At 54.4% G+C, this 17291-nt stretch overlaps 1 protein-coding gene across 6 annotated transcripts in view; it reads left to right on the forward strand.

Moving 5' to 3' along the window:
* The first annotated feature begins 1113 nt into the window (after positions 1 to 1113).
* FOXP4 (forkhead box P4) overlaps positions 1114 to 17291 on the forward strand; it is a 53237-nt gene continuing 37059 nt past the window's right edge. For 5 of the 6 annotated variants that reach the window (XM_032253293.1, XM_032253297.1, XM_032253298.1 and 2 more), the window contains exon 1: positions 1114 to 1673. The gene's annotated coding sequence lies outside the window, so the exon portion shown is untranslated. Of the gene's footprint in view, positions 1674 to 14842; positions 15896 to 16521; positions 16709 to 17291 lie in introns of those variants that run through there. The other variant, XM_032253294.1, reaches the window with a different exon arrangement.

A 17291-nucleotide genomic window follows, 5' to 3' on the forward strand; every position in this document is an offset into this window, starting at 1 on the left:
CACATACTGTGCTTGCCCCTTGTCCACTTGCCTGAGGATTCAGGGGCCAGGGGAGGCTTTAAGAGCCATTGTCTTCCTGCCCCGATCCCACAACAGGGTCCTCCCTTGGTCATAAGGACCTGGCATCACTGAGCTGGGTTGGGGCACTTCATGAGGACCCCTGAGGCCTCCTTCACTTCTCCCCACCCCCAACACACGCAGACAGATCGGAGACATTTCCGGCGTGTGTGAGGGGGGGGTGAGGGAGGACGGGTATTGAGATTTCCACGGGACTCTGAGTGGGACGTCTGCTACCAACATAGCCCTCCCCCTTGGGCCGTGGGCATTCCCTGGTCCGGACCTCCCTTTCCCAACCCACCATCGCCACCATCCCCCATCACCACCACCACAATCCCTCCAGTCCTCCTGGGCAAAAGTGATATTCAGAGATGCTGAGTTTTGTTTACAATCTAACTCGTCCGGATAATTGCCTCAACTTTGCACGTCACTTTGCCTGTCTGACTCCAGCCTTGGGCTCCTTCTTCACTGGTTCGCAGAACATTTTACGGGAAATTCCCTTTCCGCAGAGGGAGGCAGTGGGCACCCGGGGGTGACTGTTCGCAAAGCCCTGAAGGGGCCTCGTCCCCGCCCCCCCACCCCCCTCCCCGGCTCAGAAAGCCCATCCTCAGCCCCCACGCAGTGGGGAGTAGGAGGGAGGCTAGGGAGGGCCCAGGCCGGTCGCTGGCTCAGTCTCTGGGCCCCCGGCCACTCCCCGCGCCAGGCGCAGCCCGCCGGGAACCAGTGAACCGTGTGGGAGCAGGACTTGGCCGTACCTCCAGACTCCAGGGGATGGCCGGGGTTTGCAAGCGCGCCATAGAATTAGCTCTAGGCCAACGTGAATCCCTGGGGTCCCTCCACCTACCACCTTTTTCAGATCTGCCGCCCCACGCCTTCTCCCCACGTTCGCATTTTTCCTCCCCTAAAGTTTGGTGCACGTGGTCTTCTCTCGCTCTCAGCCAGCTGCCTGGCGGGGCGAAAGTTGCTGCACCTGCTTTAGGCGAATTATGGTAGCACTAGAAGTTGGTCTCCCCTCCCTCCGCCGCTAGCTCTCTCGCTCCCTCCTCCCTCGCGCTCCGCGCGCTCCCTCCTTCCCTCTCCACCCTCCTCCTCCCCCGCCCCCTTCCGCCCCGCCCGCGCGCCGCCCGCTCGCAGCCACTCGCAGCCCAGGCTCAGTCGCAGCCCCTCGGAGTCCGGAGCCCGCCGCCCCTGCGGACCGGACAGTGCGGCCGGCGGCCGGGACTGAGCCCCCAGCCCGCGAGGAGGGCGCGGCGCAAGCGGCGGCGGCGCGGCGGGGAGGAGCCCGGGCCGGAACCAGGGCTGGGCCGGGGGCGGGGACGCCGGGGTCCCGGAGCCCGGGAGCCGGAGCGAGCTGACGAGCGTCGCGGAAGGACCGGGAAGGAGAAGCGGAGCCGGAGCGAGCCAAGCAGCCCACAAAGTGCGATGCCCCGGCGGGGTTGAGGCGCGCGGCGGTCGGCGCGGCGCGCTGGGAGGACGCCCGGGAGCTGCGCGGCGCGGGGCGGCGCGGAGGGGCAGCCCCGGCGGGCGGCGGCGGGCCCGGGCTGCGACCGGAGCGAGCCCCATGCCCCGCGCGGGCTGACGGGCCGGAGCCCGCACTGAGCGGCCGGGCGGGACAGGTAGGTGGCGGGCCGGGCCCAGGGACGCGGGTGGGGGCTGGGCGGGCGACCAGACCAACTCCCTCTCTCGCGCACTCTCTCACCCGCTCGCTGGCTCACTTTGTGTTTGCAAACTGCCCGCCCGAGACGCGCCGGGCGCCGGGAGGAGCCGGGCCCGGGCCGGCGCACTTTGTTCCAGCCAGGGCCGGCCGCGGCGCACTGACCCCGCGCAGCCGCGACACTCCGCCCCTGGCCCGGGCCCCCGCGGGCCCGAGCTGCCTCGGGAACAGGTGGGGGCTGTGGCGCGGCGGGAGTGGGGGCAGCCGAAGGCCGGCGCGGGGAGGGGGGCGGCCGGAGAGGCCACCGAGGCCCGCCCTTCCCCAAGAATCTGGGCCCCGCCCCCTCCCGGCCGGGCCGCTGGGAATGGGGTGTACCGGGGCGCGACCCCCTCCCCGCCCCGAGTCAGACAAAGAGTACTTCCCGGCCCGGACTTTCCTGAGCTGGGAAGGGAAGTGGTGAACTGGGCTCCCCCCAACTCCAGTCGGTACGGGACTCCCCAGGACGCGCAGGAGGCCGATGAACGTGGGGGCTAGAGGGGGTGCGGGGTATCGCGGTCCTACCCGCCGCGTCGTCTCGGGTGAAGAGGGGACTTGTCTTGCTGAGGTCGCACCTTGGAAGTGCTAGGGCGGGTCAGCCCCTTTCCTATCGCTCATTCAGCTCCGGGATAGAGCAGAAAACTTCTTGGGGACTTGAGAGCGTCTGGAAATGGCCCCTGTGATTTGTGCGCCGGAGGTGGACGGTGGGGGAACGATCTGGCCGACACCTCTACTCACCCGGTGTGGAGAGAGATGCCGCCCCACCACGTACGGGGAGAAGAGAGGGCGGCCGCGTAGGCCCGGAGGTCACCTGGGAAGGACCCCGGAGTGTCCGAGCAGGACCTCGCCCCCCCTCCAAACTGAGGAGTCTGGTATCTCCCCTGGAGAACCCCAGCACCTCTCTGACTCGCGGCGCTTCAGCTTCGGGCTTCCCATTCACACCAAACAAACTTCCTTGCGCTGCGACAGAGCAGAGCCAGTGGTGCTAGAATGCTACCTGGGGTCCCGGCCGCCCCCATAAAGAACCGGGTAATTTCGCGGGATGCGGATTTTGAGGCAGAGGCCCAGACGGTGACGGATTCCCTCTGTACCCCAACTGGGGCGACGTCGTGAATGTACCGCGTTTCACCCCCATCCTAGATTAGGGGGAAAGGGTATGGGAACCCCGAGCCTAGAGAGGGCCCAGCTCTCTCCTTTGCTCCCCGGCCTCCCTGGCCAGCCCCCTCCCGGCTGGTTTCCTTGCTGATTTGGCGCCTGGTGTTTCGGGCGTCAGGTGATCACCGCGTGCCTAGCACCCCAGCACCTAGTCTCCCCGCAGGTTGACCGCGGCGCCTGGAGCCGGGAATAGGGGTGGGGAGTCCGGAGGAGCAAACCCGAGTCTGACGCTGCCATTCTGACGCTGCCATTCGGGTGGCTCCTGAGAAAGCCTGGGAGCATTTTGGCCAATGCGGGTTTTTACCTGAACTTCAGCATCTTCACCCCGGTTTTGGAGACCCGCCGGGATTCGTCCTAGCACACACTTCGTCGGGTCTGGGATTGAGGTTGGGGCAGCTTGAAGGGCGATTGTTAGGATTGCCCCGAGTGCTCGCAGAAAGAAGGAGCAGCGGGGTCGTCATATGGCCTGTAGCTGCGGTGAGGTCTGTGCCGGTCCCACCGCAGAACCCAGAAGCTCACTTTACGGAGAATCAGAGCTGAACGGCCTCCTGAACGCCATGCCCTGCGGGCACCGGGCATTTTGAGCCCCCCCTCAACCTCCCGGTGAATCAGCAGGTAGGAGCAGGGACCGAAGGCCGGGCCCAGTGGACCCAGCTGCCTGAAGGGGAGCCACGGCCTTAGAAAACCTCTGCCCGCCCCCGCGGAAAACCACTGTGGGGAAGTCTGCAGAGCTTTTTTTTTTTTTTCAACTTGAGAAACTTATGCCTCAAGGTTTTGGGGCTGTTACCTGGTGGCTGGAGGGAGGATGCTGGAGCTCTGCTCTTGGTACTTGAACAGTTTGTTAGCTCCCATGATGCCCTTTGATCTGAGACACTCAGAAGACTGAGTTGGGGGAGTTACTCACACTCTAGTCAGAGCGGCAAGTTGGCAAGGGGAGGAGGTGATTCTGTGGTTGTCCCCTCTCAGCAACCACAGGTGCACGGTGAGTGCTGAATCTCTCCTACGGGACCCTTAGGACCCACTTTACCGTGGCTTCAGGCTTGCTGCTAAGTTTGGGAGACCACAGGAAACCTCTCCTGGCACTAAGGGTTGGGCGCTTGGGTGGGGTTTTCTATCCTCCTCCCTGTCCTGGGCAGGTTTCCCAGGAGTTATGGAGTTGGGGAACCCCTGAGCCCTGGGGGAGAAAGACCTGATCCCAGTGCTGGAGAACGGCAGGGCCAGAGCACTTGCAAAGGGTCCTACTTGCAAAGGGACCTGCTCCTCTCCCTTTCTGTGTAGGGACCCTCCTCACACCTAGACGCCACCAGCTTCCTTCCCTTGACTTTTGCCAAAAACTTCCTTTCAGGCGGCAGGCAGGTAGGTCCCTTCTTGCCAGGAATGTGTGCATCCTGCCTGGCCTCTACCCCAACATACCTCTTCCTTGTGTGGAGAGAAGCAGAGGGACTGAGAGAGGAGGGCTTGCTTTTGATCCAGCAATTCCCCTAAATGTTTACTGAGCCCCTACTCTGCCCGGGGTACCCAAGCAATGAAGACTGGGGTCTGCTCTCTGGACCTCAGATTGTTGGGGTAGGAGAGACAGATAATATATCACATCGGGGAGCGAAGGATGGGAACAGAGTGTCTGTTTCACAGGCAAGGTGTGAGGTGCGAGGGGAGGGAAGGGTCGTCTCCCTTAGAAGCCTTCCCTGCATTTTAACCCTTCCTACCCCACTGCCTTGGCAGCTTCCTGTCTCTCCAACCTCGGTGCAAGCCCCCAGTCCCATCTTAAGCAGGCACAATGTCTTTACTAGTAGCTTAAACTGTGTGAAATAAACATTTCTTCCATCCAAGAAACTCCTCACAGTTTCCCTTCTCACAGATCTTAACCACCCTCCAGCTTCCCCAGACCAACGCAGGGCAGGTACTATTTTTGACAGACTCTGAGGCTCTGTTGGCTGGAATGGCCTCCTCAGACTTGGTTCCAGAACTCTGGAACCCAGTGCAAGGAACTGAGGCCTCCCCAGAGCAGAACATGTGTCAGAGTGGAAAAGGCTTTGGAACTTGGCAGTAGAGATGGGACTCTGGGGAACTTAATTAAGCTCTTTGAACCTCAATTTTCTTATGTTGTAAAGTAGGTCAATCATACCCACCTTAGAGATTCCATTTGGGAGCTGAATGAGAGAGCAGATGTCAAGTACCTAGCACCGTGCCGGGCGCGCAGTACTACTGATCAAGGGATGGCTTTTATTATTAATTTTCTAGCACTGCCAGGCCACATGTTGGCTGAATACTGGAAATACTGAAGGATTAATCTTCATTTTATGGGTTGGAGAAAATGAAGCCCAGAGAGAAGAGGCAACTTGTCCAAGGTTACACTGCTACATGGTAGCAGAGCTGGAACTAAAACGTGGGGCCCTGACTCCTGTAAAACTAGTAGGGCTCCAGCCTGTGCCTTTGGTGAAGGGAGAAAGGGAGGGATGGGAGAAGTGGCCGCAAGCTTGGCCTAAGCCGCCTGCCACGTAGTGTGAAGGCCATCTTTCTCTTTTTCCCTTTAAGCGGGGAGGAGGACTGTAGGTGCAGAATCTGGTGTTTGCACCTGTGGGCAACCCTGGAGCATTTCCCAGGCACTCCTAAGGAGCCCATGGGACACACATAAATGGGAGAGAGAATTCCCCAGAAAGCAGAGGAATAAAAATGACTGATAAACCCTCTCTCCAGAAAGGGAGATTCTGGGGTTTGGAAACCCTAGCCTACACGTCCTTCTGGAAGATGTTGGCAGCAAGTCTCAGACCAATTTGGGACCTAGCACTGAATGGATCATCTTAAAGAAGAAAAAGGAAATTCCCCTTGAGCCTGGAGTTATTGGCACCCTTCAGCATTGCCTCCCAGGATTCTCTGTGGAAATACACACCTTCAGCCCGCTGCTAGTTCTACCAAGCCAGGATCACAGTGGAAACCCCTTTCCTCTGAATTCTGCCACTTCGGATGCTGTAGTCTTGTGAAATGTTGCCCCTGGGCCCTTCCAGAGCCTGGACTCAGGGCATACCTGCCTGAGCTAGAAAACAAGAGTTCCTGGCACAAAAGGTATACATGTGAACAGGGCCGCAGGGTGTTAGGCCGTGGAGTCAGTGCTGCTATGACGTATCACCCGGGCTGGGTAGGCTTGGGCCTGGCAAATTCCCTCCTTGCTTGATCCTGGTCCGAGGATCCCTCCTGAGACCAGGGTTTTTTCCCTGGCTCTCCCTCTGGCACAGCCCTGCACCCTTTCCCATCTGGATGGTAGCCATACAGTGGCCTGTGCCCTGAATCCCATCTGCACTGCCCACCTCCCTGGGCCCAATCCTCTGGCCAACTGGAGCCTCCACAGCCAGGCCTAATGGTGGGTGGGGCCAATTGTTGGTGCAAGGTAGAGGTAAATGGTGTTTTCTTTCCTGCTAAATTTCTGATGGCCTGTGACCCAAGCTACCATGTAAATGGAAAGTGGGGTGACATGGTGAGTTTTCCTCAGACTAACAGAGTAGGTAGAATAGAGACTGTCTGGCATGTATTCAAGGTAGGCAAGACTGGTGGGAGCAGAAGTTTCTCAACTCGCAGGAAAGGGGTGGCAAAATGATGTCGACTTGAAGGCAGGGTGGCTTAGGAAATGGAGCCAGGGACTCAGTAGTTGTATCCATCACTTGAACACTGTGGTGCGCCTACTGTGTGCTGGAGGCCTGGAGGCCAGGCTGGTAAAGGGCCGTGGGAGAGACCCAGAAAAGAGGTGGCTCATGTGCAACTTGGAAAATCAGAAATGGAGCAAGGGCCTCAGCACACATCTGTGGTCGCTGGCCACTTAAGCCGGAGTGGGTCCTGAAACCCCCAGCTGAGATAGGACATGGAGCGGGAGGGGGTTGCCGGGGCTTCCGTTCTCATCTCCTCAATGGGGCTTCCTTGGATTCCATTCCCAGATGGCTTTACGTTTCTAGAACATTTCTACGTCTTTAGGAGACTCAGGCCTAAAGAAGTTGCTCCAAAAGAGGGTGGTGGTATGCTTCTTCCTTTCCTTTGAGGTTCCCCCTGCAGATGCACATCCGCATTCTGGAAGGAAGGGGTGCACTGGAGAGAGTTCTGGGGGGATATGGAGCGTTAGGATTTGTGGGAGACCCAGCGACGGGTGCTGCAGACACAGTAAGCACTCAGGGAGCAAAGCACCAGGCTTTTTGAGGCCGCATCTCTGGATGGGAGCTGGAGGAGCTGAACAGTCAGGCCGTGTTTAGGGTGTAGAGTTGCTCCGCTGAGAGAATCCTCCTTCAGGAAGCCTCGGAGATTCCTTTCCCTGAGAGCCAGAGCTACCTATTCCCCCTCCCCAGCTGAGCATTCGCTTCGGATTATTCCCCCGGTGAGCTTTTACCTTTTTAATTGGGCGCATCAGTTGGAGTTGCTGGAATCTCCTTCGTCTGAGACCTGAGCACAGGGATGTAATGAAAGGTGTTTTCGGCACTCAGAACACTCCAAGGAAATAACTGCAGCTGGGTCTGCTCAGGCTGGCAGCTGGGGATCCGGGAACACTTGAAGAGGGGACGGCTCAGGCAGCATGGCAGTTTGTAGCCACAGAGAGGGTTGGAGGGTCGCCCACCCATGCTGCTCTGAGATGACTTCGTGGGTCTGGTTCTAAACAGGGTCTGAACCCACACGGATACATCATGAGGAGCCCCAGCAAGCACACTGCCGCCAACTTCCTAACTCACTTTTTGGCCTTAGGCATGACCTGTCTCCCCTCTGGGCCTTGGTTTTCCTAACTGTAGAGTGGGTGAAGAGTTCGCCTATAGTCCAGTGTCCTCGGGCTCAGCATCCTGAAGCTGTGGGTTGGGAGCCAGGGAAGAAGACACCTGCAGATCTCCATGCACACCCTCTTTGTTCCAAGGGCGTTGGGAGCCTACTGCTTCTGTGGGTCCTTCCTGAAAGGGGTGCTGTGGAGCTCAGGGCAGGGGATACTACGACCCATGCAAGTCTCCTCCTTCCCAATTAGGCCGTGGAGCCTGATTAAAAGGGGTGCTGCCTGCCCCTCCCAGCCTATCCCCATCGCCGAGATTTCCCTTCATCAGAATCTCACATCCTCCAGAAATTAATTTGATGCCTCATGTTATCAATTAATTGAATCTCGTTGGGAGAGAGCGCTCTGTGAGGCGAGGCGGGCTGCAGCTTGGCCCTTATGTGCCGCCGTCCTCCCTCCCCCTCACACCAGGGCAGCTTTCCCCTCCCCCATTCCTTTTTTTTCTGCCTTTCTTTTAATTTCACTTATTTTCTAAAATAAAACCACTGCTCTGGGCCCCTTTACCCAGTTTGGCTTGGATGGATAACCATGGGCTGGGTACTGGCTGGATTTATCCTTTCTGAGGTGGGGGCAGGAGGACTTCCCCTCCCCTGGACCCTGTCTGATGTCTCCTTAAATAAGCAGAATCTCACCCTTTGGGAATTTGGCTGTGACCCTGTGTGCTCCAGGGGCTACTGGTAAGAAACTTAGAAAGGAAGACTAGGGGTGGGAGGAAGAGCTGGGAACAGACTCTACCCTAGTTGGGGATGGGGGAGGTATAGGACTAAGCTAGGGACCTCTCAACCCTCAGGATTTTGTCATTCAGAAGCTGTTGCCCCTCCCAGGCCTGATCCATTAAATGCAGGGTGGAGGGCACAAGTGTGTGGTACCTCCAAGCCTCCCAACAGCCAGGCCAGGTATCTGCAGGAAAAAGCCCTCAGCATTTTCAAGGACACTTGGGAGCCTCCTGCGTGGAAGATGGGGGAAGAAAGTTCTAATGGGACACCCCCATTAGGAAACCTGGGAGGGCATTGTGGCAGGTAGAGCTAGGTAGTCACCAGGCCCTGACTGAGAACTGTGCTTTGCAGTTTCACATACCTCCTTGTTCTCATCCCCACGACAACCCTGAAAGATTCTCCAGGCAGTGGTAATTACCACTCTCATTTGATAGGTGAAGGACCCAGGCCCAGAGAGGTGACCTGACTTGCCCAGGGTCACAGTTAACTGGAACCTGCCTCTCTGGAATGCTGGCCATAAAGGCTGAGGTCACAAATGGACTAACTTCATCCCTGTTGAGTTTTTTTGACCCACACACAGTTCATTACAATGGCAAATTTCACATAAATATTCCCACTAAGGCTCCTTTTGAAAAACCCAAGCCCTGTCAACACTGAGTCTGCATCTCTGTGTGGAAAGGATGGACTGGGATTGAGTGGCAGCTGCCTCCTTGTGCCCTCCTCACCTGGCCTTCTAAGTGACCAGCCTAGCCCCTGAGGACATTTTGGCTAGCAGCTTTGACATGGAGATTCAGCAGTCCCCAGTATTCTTCAAGGAAAATCTAGTGGGGGACAGTGTCTGAAAGACTGCAGGGTTTGGCCAGACGCAGTGACTCACAGCACATTGGGAGGCTGAGCCAGGTAGATCACCTGAGGTCAGTTGTTCAAGACCAGCCTGGCCAACATGGCTAAACCTCATCTCTACTAAAAATACAAAGGTTAGCTGGGCGTGGTGGCGGGTGCTTGTAATCCCAGCTCCCAGCTCCTCGGGAGGCTAAGACAGGAGAATCACTTGAACCTGGGAGGCAGAGGTTACAATGAGCCGAGATTGTACCACTGTACTCTAGCCTGAGTGACAGTGAGAATCCGTCTCCAAAAAAAAAAAAGACCCTGCAGGGTCTGTACAACAAGAGCTCAGAGAAGACCTATAAGGACACTCTGACCCAAATCTAATTTCTGCACAGCTACTTAAGAACTGGTGGTGGAACTGACGCAGTGGCTCATGCCTGTAATCCCAGCACTTGAGAGGTCGAAGTGGGAGGATCACTTGATCTCAGGAGTTTAAGACCAGCCTAGGCATTATGGTGAAACCCCCTCTCTACAAAAACAAAAATTAGGGTGTGGTGGGATGTGACTAGTCCCAGCTAGTCAGGAGAATGAGGCCAGAGGATCACTTAAGTCAAGGAGGCAGAGGTTTCAATGAGTGAACTGAGATCATGCCACTGCACTCTAGTCTGAGCGACACAGAGTGAGACCCTGTCTCAAAAAAAAAAAAAAAGAACTAATGGTGGTGAGTGATTGTTTTTCCCTTCTTTCTACCACTGAGGGTAGGCCTTTTTACCATAAGGCCTTGTGTCTCCCGGGGCCCTGTTTCAAGATGAAACCGGCCCATCCCTGCCAGGGTGAGATCCTCTACGATAAAGTCATCCCCTGCCCCCAACACTTACTCCCTTTGTGTACTTTTGTTGGGGAGGAGGGGCTTTCTTCCAAGAATGAAACCACACGCAGAAGTTACCCTTCTGGAACTCACCTTAGAACAGGGAGAAAGACGTGGAAGGATGCTGAATCTTTGCATATTCAAATGTGACTGTGTTTTGGATGCCCCTGAATTGGTGCCCAAGATCCCTGTGAATGCCACACTTGGAAATCATCTGGGGAAATGAAGGGAGGGGCCAAGGCATGTCAGGGGCAGGCTGGGCAGAACAGCCAGGGGCCCAGACGCGGCCATACTCAGTGGTTTGTCCTAGGCCCGCTAGAGCCCCGCCTGTGCCCACAGGAAACCCTGATGCCAAAGGCAGTACCAGAACCAGGTTCCAGATGGCCATTCAGGCCCTGGGCTAGTTGCCCCTACCCCTTAACCAGCAGGCCCCCCACGTAAGACGTCACTATTTAATTAGCCGTCTCTGATTAACCAAACTTGGCATTCGGCTCCTCTTGCCCTCATCTTTCCCAGCTCCGAATCAATGGCTTTGATATGCTAATTAGGGAGTAATTTAATTTCAAAAGGCCGCAATTAACAAGGGTGTTGTGGACATGCTGTAGTTAAGCGGAGTAATCTAATTTGCATTAGTAACAAGCAGGGACTAATTAGAAGCTTAATTAGACACTTAGATGGCTCTTATGTTTACTTTCTTAATGAGATGGAGTGGGATCTTTGGTTCTCTTTCTTTTTTCCCCCCTTCATTGTTAATTCTTCCTTTTGGTCTATGTAGTAGGAAGGGGTATTGAGGGAGGCCACCGTGCCAGGGCCTGTGGGAGCGTTTCAGGGCTGGAGCCAGTAAAAGGTAAGGTGGAGGAGGGTGGTGGTGGTGAGGGATTCCAGAGTGACTCTGGAAGTTTGGATGCGGGGAAGAGCACTGGTTTAAGAGTTAGGAGAGCCACCTGGTTTCAGTTTGGCTCAGCCACTTAGCAGTCAGGTGACCTTGTCAAGTCTTTGGCATCTTTGAAGTGTGGTTCCTTCCTCTGTCAAAATGAGCACAAAATTGCATGGGGGGAGGGAGAGGCTGTAGGAAAGCACTCTCAGGGACTCTGAATCGGATGGTTTTTAACAATAAAATGTATTCACAAATTGTGTGCCGAGGTCTCGCTGCCTCATGGCTCAGCTCAGAAGCCACCTCCTACAGAAAGCCTTTCCGGAGCACCCCTTACTCTTTCCAGACTCCATGGTCCGTCCCCAGTGTCTAACATAACCTTTGTAAAGCTGTGTGTGCTGTGTAAGGCAGAAGTTCTCAATCCTGGCGCCACTGGGAATTTAGAATGGTTGGAAAGCTTTTTAAAATATCCACCCCTGGGTCCCGTTCCCTGAAGAGTCTGATTTAATTGACCTAGGGTGGGCCATAGGTATGGGTTTGTTTGTTTGAAGCTCCCCAGGTGATTCCGATGTTTAGAAGGAAAGCTTACCTGCCCGTTAGTCTCTCTCCATTTCAAGTCCCTCAAAAGCAAGGTCTGCGTTTTAATCACCTCCGTTTGCTCCAACCCCAGTGCCCACTGTGCTCAGTATCAGCTGCAGCTGAAAGCTCCCTGCCCCACTCTGAGCTTAAGGAGCTCACCCAGACTTGGCAGGGCCTGTAGTGTTGAGTGGTGAATGCCTTATTCAGGCTCTGAGAATCTCCTGGAGAAGGGGCTGCGGAGAATTGAGGGAAATGGCTAAAAAGGTAAGGGCCTGAGGGTCTTACGAGATGTGGCTGCCTTGTGAAGGGAGAATTGGACAAAATTGGTATAAATTTTATGGGCATCAATTAGGGAATAAACCTATCAAGAGCCTTAAAAATACACAGTTCCACCTTCTAAACATGGATTCAAGGCAAATAGTCAAAAATGTAGAGTATCCTGTTCCCATAAAGGCGTTTACTGCAGAGTCATAGTAAAACATAGCTAACAGCCTAGATGTCTAACTCTAGGGGATTGGCTCAATACATTCTGGAACATGCCGCCCATTCAGGCAATTGTGTGACCATTAAAAACTGTTGCCTAAAATATTTGATGGCATGTGGAAATGCTTATGATAGTAAGCGGTGAGTGGAAAAAGAGGAAAATTCAAACCATGTACAGATTATGACCCCAATTTCACTTTTTAAATGTTTATATGCCAGAAGAGAGAGAGAGTGGCTTGACTGGAAAGGCTGTATATCCCAAAGGGCTAGATCTCTGGGTGGTAGGATTATGAGTACTCCATTTTTTCTTATCCTTTTGTTTGTTTGTTTCAAAATTTTCTACCAGGATGTCTCTTACTTTTAGGGTTCAGGAATAGAGCTCTTTGGAACTTGGGAGAGGACCTGGAACAGATGGCACAGGATGGCGGCTCACCTTCCAAATCAAAGGCTTTGCTGCAGCCTTTCACACGGGAATGTCTTTGCCCTGCCCCTTGCACTGAGCTGCTCTGAGCGCCAAAGGGTTGTGCTAAAAGGCCTGGAATGGTCCTTAGAGTTTGGGGTAGGTAGCTTCTAGGATGTCACAGTCATTTAGGGAGACTCCCAGGCCAGGAACTCAGGCAGAGGTGGGGGTACAGAGTGAAGTCCAGGGTGCCACCCTCTGACCCACACAACGGGGAATGCTAAAGGAGGGCAGGGTCTTGGAGAGGGATTAAATCTACTCTGGAACCCACAGAACCCCATGTGCTTGGGGAGAGAAGCTGCTGGGATGATCAGGGGAGCCAAGCAGTACGTGACTCACATCACCCAGCTCTGGCTATAGAATGAGCTATAGCCACATTCTAACCCACACTGTAGGGTCTTGCCTCACTTTCTTCAATGCTGAACCAAGGGCAGGGGGAGGGGTTGGAATCAATTTTTAAACCATAGCCCACTCAGAGGTGGGCTGTAGCAGGACTTTCTGGACTCCCATAACTACAGTAGCTACCCTGCTCCAAATGTCTTCCTCATGCAGTGTGATCTGATACCACAGCAACCCTGGAAGAAGGTGTATTGGCATTAGCCCCATGTTACAGATAAGGAAACCAAGGCTCAGACTGGTGACCTCATCCCTCAACATCACAAAGGTAGTAAGAGGCCAGGAAGGGTTAGCAGGTCATCTGGCAAATGAGTGGCTGGCTAAGTAATCCAGAGGCCCAAAGTGGCCACTGCCTTGGAGCCCTCCCCTTCCCTGGAGCCTAAAGCCAGAAGCGATTGGACCTCTGGGGCCAGGGCTGAATAGGGGAGGCTGGCCCCTGGGACTTTGGATTGGGAAGCATCCTGCAGTTACTTGTAGGACCAGTGCTCATTGCTCTGGAAAGTCCTCTGTTTTATATCTCTTGACACAAGTAAGATCTGATAGCAGGATAGCTAGAAAGAAACGGAGAAAGAAGGAACTAGAAGGCATCCTTGTGCTCTGGTATCCACATGTGTGTCTTTTTATATATCTAGAAATACATGTATTTCAAAGATTTTTAGTTCTGGGAAAGTCTGAAACTGGTGACCTTTCCTTTGTAAAATGAAGGCCTTTGTATGTGTTGTTTGCCCTGCATTCATTGTATACTTTGCCCAGCCAATACCTACTCAGCCTTCATATCTAAGCATAAATGCCCTTTCCTTGAAAAAGGAGGCTTTCCCTGCCTCTCTCCACAAATGGGGACATGTTAGATCCCCATTTATTCCCTGTCCTGTACTCACACTCGATAGAATGTATATGACTTGGGCTTCTCCATTTACTTGTGTCTTTAGTCATCATTTGCACCCCCTTCATGGGAACATAAACTCCATAAGAGCAAGGCCTGTGTCCTGTTCTGCTGGAGTCTGCATACACAGAGCCTGGCACACTGTAGGTACTTAAGCATTGGTCGCACCAATGAATGGATGAAGGGTCGTTGCTGGTGAAACATGCTCCTGGACAACCATTAGAGGAGAGAGAAGCATGACTTTGTTCATGGCTAAAACCCGACTGGTTTTTAGGAAACTTGTTTTTAGGAAAAGAACAAGAGCCAGGTTTATCTAGAACAAACAAGAAGGGGCTAGGACCTTGGTTATTACCAGTTGCCCTTGCTGAGTCTTTCACCTGCAGTTCTCAGTGCATCTAAGGGCACTGCTGTACTTCCTTGTTCAGTAGGACCCACATTTCAGTTTCCTTCAGGTAGATCCCCAGTGCTTAGCTTAATGGGCCCCTAAATACATGTTGAATGATTGAATGGGTTTTGGAGATATATCGTCTAGTTTTGACCACCAGGAAGCTTATAACTAAAGTCAATTGGAGCCCCATTGCCTGGGACAACCACCGTCAGCATCACCTGGGAACTTCTTATAAATGCAGATTCCCAGACCCACACTAGACTTACTGAGTTAGAAACTTCTGTTGGGGCCCAGTAATCTGTGTTTTAACAAGTTCTCCAAGGTGATTCTGATGCACTCAAGTCTGCAACCCCCTGATTTAACGTTGTGGTCCATGATTCTCGCTTTCTACTCCATGCTATTGTATTTTAAGAAATCTTACCTCTTACTGCAATCTGCTTCCTAATCTATGTTGGAATTATAAATAATAAAATAGTTGACTACGTCTAGTCCAGTTCTCCCCATTATTCAGAGGAGAAGAGAGAATTAACTTGCTCCAAGTCACTCAGTAGGCCAGGTACGGTGGGTGGCTCAGGCCTGTCCTCCCAGCACTTAGGGTGACTGAGGAGGGAGGATCACTTGAGCCCCGGAGTTGGAGACCAGCCTGGGCAACAAAGTGAGACTCCCCCACACCACCACCACTCTTAAAAAAAGCAAGTCACTCAGTAGTAAATTGGTGTTAGAGCCGGGGCTAGACTCCAACTTCCAGGGTCAGGCTCTCAGCAGGGCCACCTCCTGCTATCTCCCAGACTAGATTATAGGTTTCCAGATAACTGGAAAGGATATCTTCTTACTTAAATTCCAACCACCACGCTTGCTCTGGGTATGGGCTACCTGTCGTCATGCCCACCCGTGTGTCCCTTAAGAGCTGGGGCCGCATCCCCACTCCAGCTGCGCGTGCATGTGTACGCCCGGGAGCGCGCTGGGGGCTGCCCCGCCCCCCCTCCCCCGCGGGTAAACTCCAGGCATCCATCAGTCTGTTAATTGCACTAATTAGAGATCGCGGAGGTGTTAATTGGAAAACCCTGGTATTGTGCCTGTTTGGGGAAGAAAACGTCAATAAAAATTAATTGATGAGTTGGCAGGGCGGGCGGCGCGGGTTCGCGGCGAGGCGCAGGGTGTCATGGCAAATGTTACGGCTCAGATTAAGCGATTGTTAATTAAAAAGCGACGGTAATTAATACTTGCTACGCCATATGGGCCCGCGAAAAGGCACAAAAGGTTTCTCCGCGTGTGGGGCTCCCCTTCTCTTTTCTCCTTCCCCAAAAGCACCCCAGCCCGTGGGTCCCCCCTTTAGCCCCAGGGTAGGTGGCACTCGTCACTTCCGGCCAGGGAGGGGACCGGGCGGACTCCGGCAAGTTCCGAGGGCGTCCCTAGTTGCGCACCTCCCCGGCACAGGTTCTTTGAAGAGCCAGGAGCCTCAGGGGAAGTGGGAGCCCCCAGCGGCCCGCAGACTCCCCCAAAGCGGAAGAGGCGGCCGCGGGTTTGACCCAGCTTCCTTCCGACGGCATCTGCAGGAGCCTCCGGGCCCGACTTAGGCTCCCAGGTGCGCTGACTCCCCCACGGGGAACGCTGAGGGATGGCGGACTAGGTCCTGCCCAAGTACAAGACCTGAGCCTCAGACAAGTCCTGGATCTGCCAGAATAACTCGGCCTCCAGTGCTGTCTCCATTTGCCCCCAACATGTGGTAGGAGAGGGGTATGGGAAGTCTGGGGTGGGAGATAAGAACCTAGTATTGGTGAACCTTAGAAAGACTCCTGACCAACCCCCACGTCATTGTATGGAGGCAGAAAGAGCAGCCCGGTGACTCGCCCAAGGTCACACAGCTGAGCCTAGAAAGCAGATGGTCTAATTCTCAGAGCCTCTGCCTTTCTGTTCTGCGGGTGTTCAGCTGCTCCTTGCTGAAGACTTTGGTGGCTGGGGGAGGAGCATGGATGGGGAGGCTAGGGGTGTGTGGAGAAGGAAGGAAGGCCTCTTGGAGCTTGCCCCTCAGTACCAGAGGAAGCAGCTCGGGTCTACACCGGGTGGAGTCCACTGGGAAAGGGACCCTGCTGTGACTCCAGTGGACCATCAGTGCTTCCCAGTATTCACTGAAATACTGTGGCTTCATGTCCACATGCCAGACTGAGAGTGAAAAGAGACCTGCAAGACCGCCTATCCATATAGAGATGGGGAAATAGAGACTCAGAGAAGAGAGAAGACAGGGCATTCACAATGATGTGTGACTGAGCCCAGGCCCCTACCTGCTCCCCTAGCCAGGGCTCAGGCTCCTGTGGACACTGACTTCCTTCTCCATGCCCCACACCCTTGCAGTTACAGGGCACTGATAATCAAGGCCTCCTGGCAGCACCCCACCCCATCCTGTCTCTAGCTGGCTGAGTGTCCCAGGCACCCAGATCCTGCTCACCACAGTGAGTCTCGACACCCTGTGAAGAGGTGAGCAGGAGACATGAGGCTGCTGGTGTGCTCGTCCTTGGACGGCAGGTGTCCCAGGGCAGAGGTGAGAATTTGGAAAGCTCTTGGGAGTACCTGTCATGCAGGCTTGGGGGTTATGTTGGTAGGTGGGCAGGAGCATTGAAGGAGGTGTATGGGTGTGTGTCAGTGGGGTGAAGGCCCTGGAGGGGGGCAGAGCGTGCCACACGGGAATTAATGCCATTCATACACCCTGCGGAAATGACTTTTCAAATGCATATAATCTCAAGCATGCAAATGAGAGGCTTGCTTCACCCTGTTTAATATGAATGATCGGCCCCTGAATAGCTATTATTATATACCACATTGCAGCAATTATGTTGTTCACTGGGTGTCGCTCTGTATCCCCCCAATAAGAAGACAGAAAAGAAAGGAGCACCTCTGTCTGCATCCTCCTTCTTCCTTTTTTCTCTTTTTCCAAACTTAACCGTCTGATCTGCAACTTTATGGTATTACTTGAGTGTTGGAAGATGGGCACTCTCCCTAACCCCAGGGAAGTAACTGCCAGATTCTCTTTCCTTTCTCCTTTGCATGCATTCACCCCTGAGGCTCTGGTCTTTGTCCCCTGGGGCCCAGGATTTCTCAGATCTCAGAGAAGCTAGACTTGGAAT

This window comes from Sapajus apella, unplaced genomic scaffold, assembly GCF_009761245.1.
Source record: "Sapajus apella isolate SASKATOON/1434 unplaced genomic scaffold, GSC_monkey_1.0 scaffold83, whole genome shotgun sequence".
Lineage (NCBI taxonomy): Eukaryota > Metazoa > Chordata > Mammalia > Primates > Cebidae > Sapajus > Sapajus apella.